The sequence below is a fragment of the Cetorhinus maximus genome, chromosome 9, assembly GCF_964194155.1.
Source record: "Cetorhinus maximus chromosome 9, sCetMax3.hap1.1, whole genome shotgun sequence".
Taxonomy (NCBI): Eukaryota; Metazoa; Chordata; class Chondrichthyes; order Lamniformes; family Cetorhinidae; genus Cetorhinus; species Cetorhinus maximus.
The window spans coordinates 98909560-98926803 of record NC_135887.1 but is presented as its reverse complement, the minus strand read 5'-3'; the positions used below and the strand labels follow the sequence as shown (position 1 = coordinate 98926803).

Sequence of the window (17244 nt, the reverse complement as noted above, 5' to 3'; positions counted from 1 at the left end):
TTGAGATTTCTGGGCATAAGTGGGTTTTACTGGAAATTTGTACCAAATTTTAGCAGTGTGGTTGCTCCACTGACTGAACTATTAAAGAAACAAGAAGTTTCATTGGACACTGGAGCGTCGGGAGTTATTCGAAAGTTTGAAAACTGTATTAACTACGACACCGGTGTTCGCAGTGCCCAATTATGCCAAGCAATTCAAGTTAGCTGTTGACACAAGTGATATCGGCATTGGGGCTGTACTATTACAAGATGACGACACTGGAATTGAAAAAGTGATAGAATAATTTTCCACAGAAGCTGAATATACAATAGAGAAGATATTCAACGATCAAAAAAGAGACTTTGGGTTTGGTGTTAACATTGCAGCATTTTGAAATTTATGTTGCAAACAATTCATCAGAAACAATCGTTTATACAGACCATAATCCTTTGAAGTTTTTGGACAAATTTCGTGACAAAAGTGCAAGGCTTTTCAGATGGAGTCTATTATTACAACCATTTAATCTATATATTATACATATTGCTGGAAGAGAAAAACTGTTCGCAGATGCATTATCAAGAGCTTGAAGCTTAAAGGAAATTGGGACATTTTAAAAAAAAACCTGGACACTGAACTGGAGTGATTTCTGTTGATACCAAGGACTTGTGTATATATATTATGTTAATACATGCATCTGGTAATGTAATAGTGTAATGAGTATAGGAGATAGTGAGAGATGGATTATTACCATAAAGCCATCTTTTAGAATTATGACGGTTCATTTTCTGATAAGGAGGGGGATAGCATGAAGCAATTAATGTATATAATATTTTGGAAAACATTTCTCTTTTAAAATAGAGGTTTAGTCTGTGGGTGTGTCTTCATTGGATTAAAGCCAGCTAGTCTGGGTGCTTTGATGGGTACTAGTTTTGATATGTAAGGGAGATAGCGTGCATTTGCATTTTTTGAATAGAGCATTCAAGGGGGGTGAAAATTGACGCCTTTCTAGCAGCTACCAAGCAATATGTTTGTATTACTAATAAAATTGGTACTATGGAAGGGGTTTCATTGATAAAAGGTGAAGTTCAAAGAGGCTGGTGAGACAATGAGAATTTGAATTCAATCAGTGGTGGTAGGTATAACTTCAGCAGTTTTCGGGTGTGCAGGGAGAGGCAATGAGAGATCAAAAGGCAGCTGCAAGCCTCCAACTGGCTCCACTGCAACCAAAGTGAAAGAACCTCATTTTGAATTTGTAAGGTAAAAATGCTTTGCCTGGTGTTTGGTTAAGTCTATGGGTTGCTGTTACGGAGATTAGTTTGAGAATTTAAAAGTTATGATAGTAGTAATTTGTAGCCATGTGTATATATATTTTTAACTTGTGTAAATTAATAAAATGTTTCAATGAGTTTAATGTAAAACCTTGCGAACTGGTGGTCTGATTCCTGAATTTAGAGTCGCATCTTAAACATAACACTTAAAATTATAGGTTATGACAGTTGCTTAAAGTTTCCCTCTGGGATTTTTAAATAATCCCACTTTACCAACTGCATCGGTCATAACAAAACAGCATAAAACCTATCACATTTCTACCTTCCTTCTGTTCTAAGAGTCATATTAAACTTGAAACGTTAACTCTTTCGCTCTCCACAGGTGCTGCCAGATCGGCTGAGTATTTCCAGCACCTGCTGTTTTTATTTCATGACACCAATCCTATTGTGCTCGCTATGAAGAAAACTAGAATATACAGATGTAAGTTGTTCCCATCTCAACATATATGACATTTCGAATGAACCTTTTAGCATCTATCACTACATAGTCCTTAGGAAGACACTACCATGAGGAAATTTTTCAAAGTGTAGCGTAACACCAACATTGTGCTAAATGGGACAGACTTGACAGAACTCCATCCAAATCTGGGAATCCACAGGCTAAGTTTTGCATCACCAACAACAAAATTTTTTACTACCATAATGTGAAACTCATGGACTAGTGCACATTCCTGAGTGACCATCAAACTAGGTACCAACCTGTTGTAATTCAAAATTTAGAGGGGTGAACAAATCTTGCCTTAGAATGAAGAACATGGCTACACGCATGCTAAACCTCAAAATTTACCAGCAATAGACAAAGCTACGAGGCTCCACAAATAACTGAAAGCTCAACAGCCTGAACAAAATTAGTGAAGAATAGTGGTGAATAACAAGGTAACTAATAGAAAGAGGAGGCTCCACGAACACTCCCATCCTTAACTACGTTGGAGACCACTACCTGAAAGTAAGAAGTAGTGCTGAAACGTTTCCAAGTGCCATCAATTAAAAGGGCTGACTGGCTGATTTGACTCAACTTCCTTTTGAAGTCCCAATAATCATAGGTATCAGTATTCATCCAACATGATTCACTTGACGTCACATTAGGAGCAGCTAAGTGCATTGGAGGAAGAAAAGGCTGCAGGCCCTGAGAATACCGATGTTGAAATGCTTGTGTGTGCAACAGAACTAGCCACTCCCGTAGCCAAGTTACAACTAGATTGAGAAAAATTAAACTTGTGATAATTGGTGAAATTCTGTTAAAACTTTGGAGTCAAAACAGCTCAAGCATACAATCAAGACTGACCTGGAAACTTAACATTAACTGATTAATCAAAACATTGCCCTCTTAAGTACAGGTGCAAGACTGTTCTACAGCAGAGCACTGCATTTACAAACTTTGTGCACGTATAAAGCATCAGAAAATAATCAAAACTGAGGACAAGTCCTTAACACTGGCTGTATTGCCATTGTCTGGGGCCACTGGGACTCATGTCTTTGGCTGCAGAGAACAGTATCTATCTGTCTGCAAGTATGACCCAGACCTCCCTGTCACTTGCCATTTCAACACTCCACCCTGCTCTCATGCCCACATGTCCGTCCTTGGCCTGCTGCAATGTTCCAGTGAAGCTCAACGCAAACTGGAGGAACAGCACCTCATCTTCCGACTAGGCACTTTACAGCCTTCCGGACTGAATATTGAGTTCAACAACTTTAGATCATGAGCTCTCTCCTCCATCCCCACCCCCTTTCCAATACCCCTTTTTTCCAATAATTTATATAGATTTTTGTTTTCCCACCTATTGGCATTATTTTTAAATGTATTTCCATCCATTGTTTTATCTCTACCTTTTAGCCTATTTCGATCCCTTCCCCCCACCCCACCCCCACTTAGGCTATCTGTACCTTGCTCCTCCTGCTTTCTACCCTTAATGTCACCTATTAGCACATTTCTTAGCTAATATCACCACCGTCAACACCTCTTTGTCCTTTTGTCTATGACACCTTTTGGCAATCTCCACCTATCACTGGCCCTCTATCCAGCTCTACTTGTCCCATCCCCCCTTAAACCAGCTTATATTTCACCCCTCTTCTATTTTTCCTTAGTTCTGTTGAAGAGTCATACGGACTTGAAACGTTAACTGTATTCCTCTCCGCAGATGCTGTCAGACGTGCTGAGTTTTTCCAGGTATTTTTATTTTTGTTTTTGTTTTGGATTTCCAGCATCCGCAGTTTTTTGCTTTTATCTTATTATCTATCCTTTTACTATTCTGCTCTCGATTACAACTACATTCCTTTTTGCCCCCTCCACTTGAATGGCTCCCTGCACCACAATACTGTGTCAGTTTGTTCATCCTCCCTGCAGACCCTGTCTCTCATCCACACAAGTTGCAAGAACCTGGAACCCATTGGACAATTGCAAAGGCTGAGGCTCCTCCATTGCTACCTTCTCAATCCCCGTATCTGCCTCACTCATAGTCGCATCTTCCTGTCCCTGACACAAACCAAATCTGAAGAACCTAGCTTCAGGGGCATGACTGCCTCCTGGGACAAAGAGTTGGATGTTACGGGGCACCATTGCCCCTGACCGTCCCAACTAAAAAGTCATTGGTGACCACGTTCACCATAGTGACAGCTGCCCCTCAGCAATTTATCACTGTGTTAATTGTTTTGTGATGAGACTTCTGCCCCTATCTTGGGAGGAAGTCCTGCCTTAGAGAGCTGCTGGCCAATCAACTCACTGGAGGAGGCTCCATAAATATCTCCATCCTCAATGATGGGGGAGTCCAGCACATCAGTGCAAAAGATAAGGCTGAAGCATTTGCTTCAATCTTTAGCCAGAAGTGCAGAGTGGATGATCCTTCTCCTCCAGAGGTCCCCAACATCACAATGCCAGTCTTCAGCCAATTCAATTCACTGCACATAATATCAAGAAGCAGCTGAAGGCACTGTATACTGCCAAAACTATGGGCCCTGGCAATATTCTGCAATAGTGCTGAAGGCTTGTGCTCCAGAACTTGCAGCGCCCCTAGCCAAGTTGTTCCAGCACAGCTACAATACTGGCAGCTACCAGTCAATGTGGAAAATGGCCCAGCTATGTCTTGTACACAAAAAGCAGGACAAATCCAACCCGGCTAATTACCGCCCCATCAGTCTATTCTTGATCATCAGTAAAGTTATGGAAGGGTCATCAACAGTGCTATCAAGTGGCACTCACTTAGAGATAACCTGCTCACTGAGGCCCAGTTTGGGTTCCGCCAAGGCTTCATTACAGCCTTGGTTCAAATATGGACAAATAAGCTGAACTCCAGACGTGAGGTGAGAGTGACTGCCCTTGACATCAAGGCAGCATTTGACCGAGTGTGGCATCAAGGAGCCCTAGCAAAACTGGAGTCAATGAGAATCAGGGGGAAAACTCTCCATTGGTTGGAGTTATACCTAGCACAAATGAAGATGAAATAAAAGCAGAAAATGCTGGTAATACTCAGCAGAGTCTGGCAGCATCTGTGGAGAGAGAAGCAGGGTTAACATTTCGAGTCCATATGACTCTTCTTCAGAACTAAAAGGAAGTTGAAATGTGATGTGATGGATTTTATGCTGTTTAAGAGGGGGTGGAGCAAGATGGATGGTCAAGGATAGGTGACAGCTAAGAAGAGATTGACAAAGATGTCATGGACACAAGACAGAGGGAGTGTTAATGGTACTGATAAAGAGTAAAGGAGGTGCTGATTGTGGCATAAAGGTAAGATAGCAGAAGGTGTTAACAGCAAAGCGGTCATCGAGACTGCGTTTAGTCTCCCAGTGTAGAGGAGGCCGCATTGGAGCAGCGAGTACGGCAGACCGAATTGAAGAAGGTGCAAGTGAAGCACTGCTTCACCTAATAAGGAGTGTTTAGGACCTTCGTCAGTGAGGAGGGAAGAGGCAAAGGGTCAGGTGTTGCACCTTCTGAGATTGCATGGGAAGGTGCCATGGGAATGTGACGAGGAGTTGGGGCTGATGGTGGAGTAGAAGAGGGAATGGTCCCTATGGAATGCTGATGGGGGGGCGGGGGGGGGGGCGGTACTGAAGATGTGTTTGATGGTGGCATCATGCTGGAGTTGGTAGAAATGGCAGAGGATGGTCCTTTGAATGTGGAGGCTGATGAGGTTAAAAATGAAAACAAAGGGGACCCTATCATCGTTCTGGGGAGGGAGGGGAAGGTGTGAGGGTAGAGGGGCAGGAGATGAGTCGGACACGGTTAAGGGCCCTGTCAACCACGGTTAAGGGCCCTGTCAACCACAGTGGACTAGCTATATAAATGCTGTGGCTACAAGAGCAGGCCAGAGGCTCGGAATCCTGCAGCAAGTAACTCATCTGCTGACTCCCCAAAGCCTGTCTACTATCTTACAAGGCACAAGTCAGGAGTGACAGAATGCTCTCCATTTGCCTGGATGAGTGCAGCTCCAACAACAATCAAGAAGCTTGACACCATCCAGGACAAAGCAGCCCACTGGATTGGCACCACATCCACTCCTTCCACCACCGGCGCACAGAGGCAGCAGTGTGTACCATCTACAAGATGCACTGCAGGAACTCACCAAGCCTCCTTTGACAGCACCTTCTAAGCCCACAACCACTACCAGCTAGAAGGACTAAGGTATCAAAGAGATGGGAACACCACCACCTGGAAGTTCCTCTCCAAGCCACTCACCGGGAGCTATATCGCCGATCCTTCAATGGAACGCCCTCCCTAACAGCACTGTGGATGTATCTACACCACATGGACTGCAGTGGTTCAAGAAGGCAGCTCACCACTACCTTCTCAAGGGCAATTAGGGATGGGCAATAAATGCTGGCCTAGCCAGCGGTGCCCACATCCCATGAACGAATAAAAGAAAAATCATAATTCTCATTTGAAGTGCCCAAGGAACCATGTATACCAAAATTCATCAGTTCGTTCAGTTTCTAAGATCAATGCACAATTATGATTATCAGTGAGTGATACCAGAACAATGAGTAAACAATAGCAATTAATGCCCACTTAAGATCCTTATCCTGCCACCTAGCAGCAGGCAGAGGACTCGATATGCAGGAAGCCCGAAAAGCAAATCCTGTTGGGGTGCTTGCGGACTTCCGGGGCTGCTGACCCCATCCTCATCCATAATTCCTCTCCACCACATCACTCACCTGTGGTCTTGGTCCTTCAGTGGTCCTGGGACTTGGGTGGGTGCATTACCGGCAGCAGCCACCACCTCCCCAGTGGCGCTGGCAAGCAATGCATAGCTGCCGGCCTCTGATTAAGGGCCTTCGTCAGTGCTGGCCTAGAGTCAACACTTCGCTTGTTTGGATTTTACAAATCTGATGTTTTCTTCACTCAATAACAAAGAACAGACAATGATATATTAAAAAAACTAAGTAACCTTATAGCACTCCTTGTGCTGCATATGTTTGAAGTGTTTTGCTATTGCACTTATCTTTTAAGTTTTATGGAAGTCTATGCTTTGATTGTACATAAACTTGAATTATTCCTTAATTGAAGGAGTACTAACTGGAAACTTACTGAGGTTCATCTAAAACATTTGGTAGCTGTATCTGTAACTAATTATGCTAGAGTTGGACTATTGCCAAAGCTTTATTTTCATACGGATGCTCTAAACTCGTTGCTTTTAGAGCAGCACCGTCTTTTGTCCAAATCCGCACAGTTACACAGTATTTTTGCTCACATGACTTTTAATCAGCTGCTTCTGGGCTATACTCCAATTATGAGCATATCTCTACACAGACATAATGTTGTGTTTGAGCACAGATCGGTAGACATATTTAAGGTTCCCTTCCAAATTGCTGTCTTTAAGTACTCTACAAACAAGGGTCCCATGCTAGAGCTTGAACCCCTGGTATCAATGTCCTTGAAGTGAGGATAGAACAGTGGAGTACTTAAATCCAGTGAAGGCTAAAAACGGTGGGGGGGGGGGGGGCAATATGAATATGGAAGGGTTAAAATGATCTAAATAGGATTTGGAAAAATTAGGGGTGATAAGAGAGAGGTTAATGACAAGAATAGGGAATGAAAGTTGAAAAATCAGGAAAGAGAAGTGGTACTGAAAAGAACAAAAGGATCAAGGTTGGACTGTTTATTTGTGGACGTATAAAGCATTAGAAAAGAATCAAAATTGGGAAACAGGAGATAATTATTAGAATAACGGGACACAATGTTGTACCCTTGACAGAAGTTTGGGTTTGAACCAAAGTAAGAATGCAAACTAAATATTCCTATCTATGAAAGGAGGGAGAGGGAGAGGGACAGAGAAGGGGAAGGGAAAGGGAGGGAGAGAAGGGGAGAGAGGAGCAAGGAGGGAGAGAGAGAGAGAGGTGGGAGCGAGAGAGAGGATGGAGGAGGGAGCAAGATGATGGAGGAGGAAGTGAGAGAGATGGAGCGAGAGAGAGGAGAGGGAGCGAGAGAGAGGAGAGGGAGCGAGAGAGAGGAGAGGGAGCGAGAGAGGGGAGAGAGAGCGAGAGAGGGGAGAGGGAGCGAGAGAGGGGAGAGGGAGCGAGAGAGGGGAGAGGGAGCGAGAGAGGGGAGAGGGAGCGAGAGAGGGGAGAGGGAGCGAGAGAGGGGAGAGGGAGCGAGAGAGGGGAGAGGGAGCGAGAGAGAGGAGAGGGAGCAAGAGAGCAAGGAGAGGGAGCGAGAGAGAGGAGAGGGAGCGAGAGAGCAAGGAGAGGAGATTGAGAGGAGGAAGCAAGGAAGGAGATATGGCCTTTCCAGGCCACATCTGGAGTACTGCGTACAGTATTGGTCTCCTTCGGGGTGTAAATGCGTTGGAAGCAGTTCAGAGGTTTACTAGACTAATACCCGGAATGGGTGGGTTGTCTTATGAAGAAAGGTTGGGCAGGCTAGGCTTGTATCCACTGGAGTTTAAAAGAGTAAGAGGTGACTTGATTGAAACATAAGATCCTGAGGGGTCCTGATAGAATGGATGTGGAAAGGATGTTTGTTCTTGTGGGAGAATCTAGAACTAAGGGTCATTGATTAAAAATAAGGGGTCGGCCATTTAAAACAGAGATGAGGAGAATTTTTTTCTCTCAGAGGGCTGAGAGTCTTTGGAACTCTCTTCCTCAAAAGCCGGTGGAAGCAGAGTCTTTGAATATTTGAGTAGATTCTTGATAAGCAAGGAGGTGGATGGTTATCAGGGAATGTGGAGTTGAGGTTACAATCAGAACAGCCATGATCTTATTGAATGGCAGAGCATGCTCAAGGGGCCAAGTGGCCTACTCCTGCACCTAATGCATATGCCTTATTATTTGAGAACCACGCAGCTTTTATTAATATAATGGAAGCTTGTGGTTTCTGAAGACTTTCGATTTTTAAGCACACCATCTACAACATTGTGGCAGCGAGTGCAGTTTGAGACTCTGCATTCGTGTAGATAGACTATCTGCAATAACTCTACGACATTGGACTTTTGAATGCTTCAGACTCGAATCAGAGGTTCACAGGCTTATTGAATATGGACACATGCAGCAGCTCAGCAGCATGTTGAGTTATCGCAGAACATTGAGAAATCAGAAAGCTTTCAGTTCATCTTGGAACTGCAGCAGTGTTCTGCAAGTTCAACAGAGGATGAAAATATCAGCGAGAGTTGCAGCACTAGGCAGTACTCATGGTAAGTAAAGGGGCTACCTGATCAGTAGCAAAATAGGGCAATCTGTCATTCTGGATAGTGCCAGGGAAGGTCAATTAAATGGCAGGCTCAGGAAGGCTTAGAATGGTTGGGAATAGCTACTGCAGCCTTTCTTGCTTTGGGGGATTGTGGTGCATTTGCGCCAAAACACTATTTCGTGGGTGGCGCCTGAAAAAGTGCATGAAGGGGACAACAGTGCCACACACCCAGTGCAACCTGAGGTACTGCAGGCAGTTGGACCTGCAGCATTTTTAATCCTGAACACTGGAAAAACAGCAAAGCTTATTCCTAATCCTGAAAACACAGAGCCCTGGGAACGTCGACACAATGTCTATCAAATTCCCATGTCTCTCTGAATTTAAGCTGTTTAAGCAGCGCATGGAAACATGATTTATCGATTTGGCAGTACCGGAACCAGAGAAGTAAGCTGTCAAAATTAAAATTGCAATCGGTAACAAAAGACATCACAGATTTAAAATTTCAGATGAGGAACAAAAGGATTCTATTAAGATATGGTCCACTTGAGAATACCAACTACAGATCAAGCCAACTTTTGCATTCGTTGCCAGGAATTCATGTCCTTCAAACAACAGCCAAAGGAGTTTTAGAGAAAAGGATATAGACTGTGATTTTTTTTGATACAGAACTGACTGACAAAATCACTAAGTTGATGATAGCATCAACATCTATTGAAGCTTATCAAAAAGTTCTTCTCAACAAGCCAAAAATACACTCTTGAAGCACTACCAAAGGATGAGCACAAATACGAGACAATCCTCGCAGGGTGGCAAAGTCTACAAGCTCTGTGCGCAGAGCTATTGGCGCGGTAGCTAGGTCAACCAAATCTAGAAAGTCACGTGGAAGATGTGGTCTTCTGTATGCACCTTGCAGTTATTCGGCATATCACGACACATGCAAAGTGTGTAGCATCAAAGGGCACTGGAAGCGCCAGTGTGAAAAACTTAACTCAGCAGGGGTGTCCAAAGCTTGAGACAAAACCCAGATAGCTAACAAGCAGATACAACACTCTGGCAGGAGCAGAGAGCTTGCCAAGAAACATGGGAAACACATCCATGAGGCTAGCAGAACTAAAGAAATGGACAATGATGATGACCACAGTCCAATAGAGTGTGGTGAATCAGCATTCTAGACTAATAACATCATAGAATGCGTGGATGATTTTGCACCATTATAAGCATTTGCTAACATCGACATCATATGTTCTCAAAGTTGGAAAACAGACTTTATAGGCAAAGACTGACACTGGAATGGCTGTCAGTATCCTCCATCTTAGAATCCCAAAGGACATGTACCCACAGAAGTGGAGGGCAATGGCATAGACAACAACTGAAAAGTTCAGTGTTCACCAGATCAGAAATTCCTTGCACTGGATCCATAACACTGGAGTGCAGATTTGAGTAAGCACAATGGTCGTCACAGTTATTCTACATTGCCGACACTGAAGGTCCAGCAACTCCAACCCTATCAGCATGTATAGACTTGACATTGGTTACAATCTATGGGATTGGTCAAAAGCCTGAAGGAAGATCAGATCTAGAGGACAAACCTATCAATTCAGTCCTCAACCTCACATCTCAATATGCAGATTGTTTTGACACAATGGGTAGTTTTAGAGGAAATGCAGTCTTACATTTGAGAGAAGATACTGTTCCATCCATTGACCCTCCACGTAAATGTGGTTCCATTTTAAGGACAAGCTTAGGGTCAAGTTAAATAAGATGGAACAATTCGGAATCATTCACAAAGTTCAGGAACACATTGACTGGTGCAGCTCCATAACATGTGTTGTCAAAAAAGACAGGTCAGAGCAAGCTTCGGCCCTAGATGTCTGAATAGAGGATTAAAGCGCTGTCTTTTTAAATTTTCCTATGCTGGAGGAATTAAATCCTAAGATTGTAGGGGCAAATTGTTTTGTGAAACTGGTTGCAAAGAACAGCTACTGCTCAGTTCATTTGGTGAAGAATCACAAGCATCGACTACTTTAGGGCGCCATTTGTGCATTATTACTTTCAAAAACTACCCTACGGTCTACCTATCAGCCAGTACCTCTTTCAACAACACGTACGGGGAGGCGATGGTATTGTCGCTGGACTAATATTCCAGAGACCCAGGGTAATGCTCTGGGGACCAAGGTTCAAATCCCGTCACAACAGGTGGTGGAATTTGAATTTGATAAAAATCTGGAATTAAAAGTCTAACGATGACCATGAAACCATTGCCAATTGTCTGTAAAAACCCATCTGGTTCACTAATGTTCTTTAAGGGAAGAAGTCTGCTGTCCTTACCTGGTCTGGCCTACATGTAACTCCAGACCCACAACACTGTGGCTGACTCTTAAAAATGCCCTCTGAATGAGGGCAATTAGAGATGGGCAATAAATGCTGGCCTAGCCAATGACACCCACATCCCATGAATGAATAATACAAAAAACAGTCAGGAACAGTTGTGAAATACCAGGGTGTATCTGTTTCGCAGATGACATCGTTGTCATTGATAAAACAAAGAAGGAACATGTTCACATCTATATTTATTGATCACAAATGGGAAGACAATTTTTTTGGCTCGATTTACTCAAGCATCTGTCCACACCCAAATAAATTGGAGATTATACATGCAACTCCACCAGATAAGGAGGATCTCCAATACTGTTTGAGGTTGTTCAACTTTCTTTCTCCATATATTCCCAACTTCGCACAAAAAGTGTCACTTCAGGAACTGCTCAGCAAAGAAGTGCCTTTTCTATGGCGTGAAGACCACCAACATATATTCAGCAAGCTCAAGAATTCACTATCCAAGCAAATATCCTTGCTACACTTCTATGATCTGATAGAAGAGACTATCTTGGAAGTAGATGCTTTGCAAAAGTGGAATCAGTAAATACTTCAAAAGGGAAAAACAACTGCATTTGGTTCCAAAAGCTTATCAGCAGCCCAATTAAACCACTGTAACACAGGGTGGGAGACATTTGCTCTTGTGTTAGGGATCATGTGATTCCATACCTTCTCTTCAGGAAGAAATTTGTGGTGGAGACTAACCACAAACTGCTCAAAATTTGGCAGAAACTGCTAACTAGTGCTCCTCCTAGGTTATAATGTCTCTTCATGAAGGTACAAGGCTATGACTGAGCCATATGATACAAACCCAGTAATTTATTGGTTTTGTTAGATACCTTAACCAAACTGCCAAACCCAATCAAAATGGCAGATGCTTCACTAGATCTGCAGGTAGATTCGATTAACGGCAAGTTGAAGATGTCCTATAGATGAACTTGAGTTTTGGCAGCACAAATGTCAACAACTGCAAGCAGAGACATCTAAGTACCCGACTCTACAAGAGTTCTAGAAGACAATAATTATTGGATGTCCAGATTCAGTTCAAGGCATTCAGGAGATATTGAGACAGGGTTGAGCTTGGAATATCCCATGGTGTTATCTTAAGGAAAACAGGTGCTCATTCCTGAATCACTGTGACTGGTTATATCAAACTTACATGGGCATAGACTACATCAGAAGGCTAGTATTGGACAGGGATTAGCAGTGACATTCAGGCAACTGTCAGCGAGTGCGAGGCATGTTAGGCACATATACCCAACTAACAGAAGGAGCCGTTACTACTACACGAACTTCCTGCACATGCGTGGTCCAGGATTGCCACTGGCCTTTTTTAGGTCCATGGTGACGATCTCCTAGTCTTGACAGACTATTTTTTCTAAATTTTCAAACATATGCCAATTACAGGACACATTCAGCACAACTATTGTGCTTAAGTTAAGTGCTATTTTTAACTTGTTTGCAATATTGCAGGACCTCAATATATGGGCAAGCCACTCCAGAACCTCTGAGAAGTGGGGAATGGATCACATTACTTCATGGTTCCATGGATGAGAAACTTCAGCTGTGAAGACAGATTGGAGAGGTTGGAACTATTCTCCTTGGAGAGAAGAAGGCTAAGAGGAGATTCGATAGAGATGTTCAAAATCATGAGGGGGCTAGACAGAGTAGATAGGGGGAAGCTGTTCTCATTTGTAAAAGGATGAAGAATGAGAGGGCACAGGTTTAAAGTGATTTTCAAAAGATGCAAACATGACGTGAGGAAAAACTTTTTCACACAAGGAGTGGTTTGGGTCTGGAATGCACTGCCTAGAAGTGTGGAGGAAGCAGGTTCAATCGAGGCATTCAAGAAGGTATTAAATGATTATTTGAATAGAAACAATGTGCAAGGGTATGGGGAAAAGGCAGGGCAATGGAACTAAGTCATAATACTCATTTGGAGAGCCAATGCAGGCACGATGGGCCGAATGGCCTCCCTCTGTGCTGTTAAAATTCTGTGATTCTGTGATCCATTACCACCCAACCCAGGTCGAATAGCCTGGCAGAGCACATGGTGAGTACGGTAAAGTCCTTAATTGTCAGACAGACTAGGCAAGATTTGCATGTGGCCATGTTACACTTCAGAGCAGCAACAATAAGTACAACTATTCCTTCACCAGTACAGCTGATGTTTGGCCGACAGGTGTGAACAACCCCACTGAGTCACCATTCTTCTACACTTCCAGAGATTCAGGATGAATTTCAGGAAAGACAGGGGAAGATGAAGGATGTGCATGACCAGCATACAGGCAAAGAACTACCAAGCTTACTGGTTGGATAGAAAGTTCGGATTTTACATCCCATTGATGAAACATGGAATCCACCCAAGGTAGCTAGAGATTGTCCTGAACCAAGATCTTACGAGGTGCTCACACCAAATGACATGACGCTGAGATGGAATCAATGTCAAATCAGTAAAGTTCCTCATCGTGAAACAACAAGCAATTCCATTGCGAGCAGAACAAAGTCAAAGACAAGATTTAAGCACAACCCTCCTACAGAATCTCAAACTAGATTTACAGTGACCAGATCGAGACACATCAGCAGACCACTGTTACGCTTCATAGACTTATAAGCTCACAGCCTTGTAAAGTTTTAAAGTTGTACTTTATAAGAGTTTGCTGTATTGTAAATAGTTATTGGCTCTTTATTAATAGGGGATAATTTTAAGTTAGAAAGGGGATGTAGTGGTACACCTTTAAGTAGGTGTGGCTATGATCTTTGTACATCACCAGACAGGAAATGATGTAAGGTACCACATGGTAGTCTGCAGTATGTAGTCATCCAAGTGAGACGTGGTACCAAGGGCTTTCCAAGATTGTACACTTGCGACTAAATCTTCATGAATAAAGAACCCACATTTGAGTTTACCAATCCCATTTGAGTGGTTGGTGCATTTGTGTTCAGCAATAAGAAAAGGAACCACAATAGTAACTCCCAGAACGTTGCTGGTGGGGGATTCAGTGAACGTAATGCCATTGAATGTCAAAGCGAGATGGTTAGAATCTCTTCCTGTGGTTGGAGATGTGGCATGAATGTTACTTGCCACATATCAGCTCAAGCTTGAATGTTGTCCAGGTCTTGCTGCAAGTGGGCATGAACTGCTTCAGTATATGTGGAGTCACGAATGGTACTGAACTCTCTGCAATCATCAGCAAACAATCCCACTTCTGACCTTATGATGGAGGGAAGGTCATTGATGAATCAGCTGAAGATAATTGTGCCTAGGACACGACCCCAAGGGACTCCACTGGTGATACCCTAGAGGCTGAGATGATTGACCTCAACAGCCACAACCACCTTCCTTTGTGCTAGGTATGACTCCAACCAGTGGAAAGCTTTCCTCCAATTCTCATTGACAGAATTACCTACATTTCTTATTTTCTTTCAACACTCTTAATTTTAAACTGTGTCCCCTAGTCCTGGAAGCTGGTAGAAGAACTTTGCTGGGTCCAAATTCTTCTTTCCTAAGTCTTTCCTGATATCCAGTAAGCAAGGCCCAGGGTAGACAATCTTTCCCCATTTGGGTGATACTGAGATTTGGAAAAGGTTTTATTGAGAGTTACAGGAATGATTCTCAATTTAAAATATTTTAGCTATCCCCAGTTAAATTTATGGAGCAGGATCTATAAACTTTGGAGAGGTTTAGACTCGAGGGTTATCTGATTAAGTTCATTTGAAAAAAGAAGGGACTAAATTGTGTGCACGCCCACAAATTATTTTAATTTGCTATGTTAGCAAGGAGGGGGATCATGCGTACAAATGATACCAGGGAAGAAACAGATTAAATGTTCAGCAGTTACTCTTTCCCTAGAGGATAATAGACTTGTGGAATAAATGGCTGGCCTGTGCTAATTCACTGTATACCTTTAAGAAAGCTGGATTGGTTCCTGGCTAGCATGAAGATTGCTTGCAAGAATTAGTGCCAATTAATACAAGTTATGGTCAATGTAATCTCGTGGGCTAGTTTCGATCACATTGACAAACTGTGAAGTAATTCTCCAGATTTTCCCCTCTCTAATTGACAATGGATTTTTGATCCAGTTTTTCATCTCTCTTAGCAGGTTACATGGCTTTTGTCCATGAGGATCTGCACAGCTCCGTCAGTTACAAGGGAGCAACATCAAATGCTTTCAAGATCAGTAGCGGGGTAAAGCAAGGCTGTGTCCTGGCACCAACTCTCTTTGGCATATCTTCCTCCCTGCTGCTATTGTGCGCAGTGACTCAAATGAAGGCGTCTGCCTGCATGCCAGAGCTGACAGCAAGCTGTTCAACTTGACAAAACTGGATGCAAGACCAAAGCGCACAACATCAGAGTCCATGAGCTGCTGTTTGCTGATGACGCTGTGCTGGCATCCCATACTTCAACAGATTGTAGACCAGTTCTCCCAGGCCTGCAAGGAGTTTGGACTGACAATCAGCATCAGGAAGACCAAAGTTATGTGACAGGATTTAGAGAGTCCACCTTCCATCAACATCGACAACTTCACTCAAGAGTTCGTCGACAGCTTCACATGCCCTGAATCACCAATTACATGCAACCTGTCCCTTGATGCAAAATCAGCTCCAGGAATGCCAAGGCTGCAGAAGTTGAGAAGTTGAGTGTGGACCAACAACAAACTAACCGAAAATACAAAGCTCCGCATGTATCAGGTTTGTGTTCTCGGTACCCCCTTTACAGTAGCGACACATGGACAAATTACGTAAGCTCAGAAAAGCAGCTGAACTTTTCTACCTCTGCTGCTTCAGGTGAATATTGGGCATATCCTGGCAGGACAGAGTGTTGAATATGGAAGTACACCAGCGTGCAGGGATCCTCAGCATGTTTGCCCTCAAGTCAGCGGCGACTTTGTTAGCTGGGTCATGTGAACCCAATGGATGATGGCCGCATCTGCAAAGATTTGCTCTCCGTTGAACTTACTATTGGCATGAGACCAACAGGCTGCCCATGTCTGCAATACAAAGGTGTCTGCAAGTGAGATCTCAAGTCGACCATGATTGGAGTCGATGCATGGGAAGTCCTTGCTGGTGACCAAAGTGCCTGGAAACAAGCAGTAAGGAAGGTGACAGAAAAAGCAGAGAGCAATAGAAATTACCAGATGGCGGAAAAGAGAACCTGCCGGAAGGATCAAACATCATTTGACCTTGGGCCAATGCTATTCATCTGTATCAGCTGCAGAAGGGATTGCCACTCAGGAATCAACCTCTGCAGGCGCAACAGATTTTCAATCCAAAAATGACATACACCCTGGCGCAGTCCATTGTCTCCCGAGATGGACGGATGCCATCATCATCATGGATACTTCCACTGGCACACTGGCAGGTCCCTCTCATTTTTAGTTTTCATCAATCTCGATGAGCTCTTCAGATTTGGTAATAGGGATGCATCCCTTAGGGAGAGAATTTACTTTCTATATTGGGAAAACAGAAACCCTACAGATATGCAGATTGCAATTAGGCTTGAATTAGAAATTCATCGCCATGTTTAAGAGTCTCTATGTGCAACAGGCAATCAGCTGATAAAGGAAAAGACATTGTAAGCTAAAAGGTGAACCATTCTTTCTTAAACAATGCCTTATTAATATGCAGCAATATGTGCAACATTAGAAATTTACAAAAAAAATTATATTTGATATACTCATTCCAAAAGTTCCAGTGTAGGCATCATACTCAATGAGTTTTTTTTACTTTACTGCTTGCCTTTAAGTTACTTAAAAATATAGCGATGGAATGTAAATGTGTGCAGAGTGAATAATAAATGTTAAACAACTGGAAAGTACAAAGAATATGGAATTTAAAAACTCAAAAGTAAAATATCTTGTATGCTAAATTTAATATAAATTTTGCAAAATAAAATTGAGACATAGAGACATCCTTTTAATTATGCAAAATAATTCTGGCTTGATTTCC

The 17244-nt window shown here is 42.9% G+C and overlaps 1 protein-coding gene across 2 annotated transcripts in view; it reads right to left on the bottom strand.

The window, feature by feature from the left end:
* The window catches only part of sbf2 (SET binding factor 2), a 669356-nt gene that overhangs the window by 188222 nt on the left and 463890 nt on the right, over positions 1–17244 (bottom strand). The window lies entirely within an intron of this gene.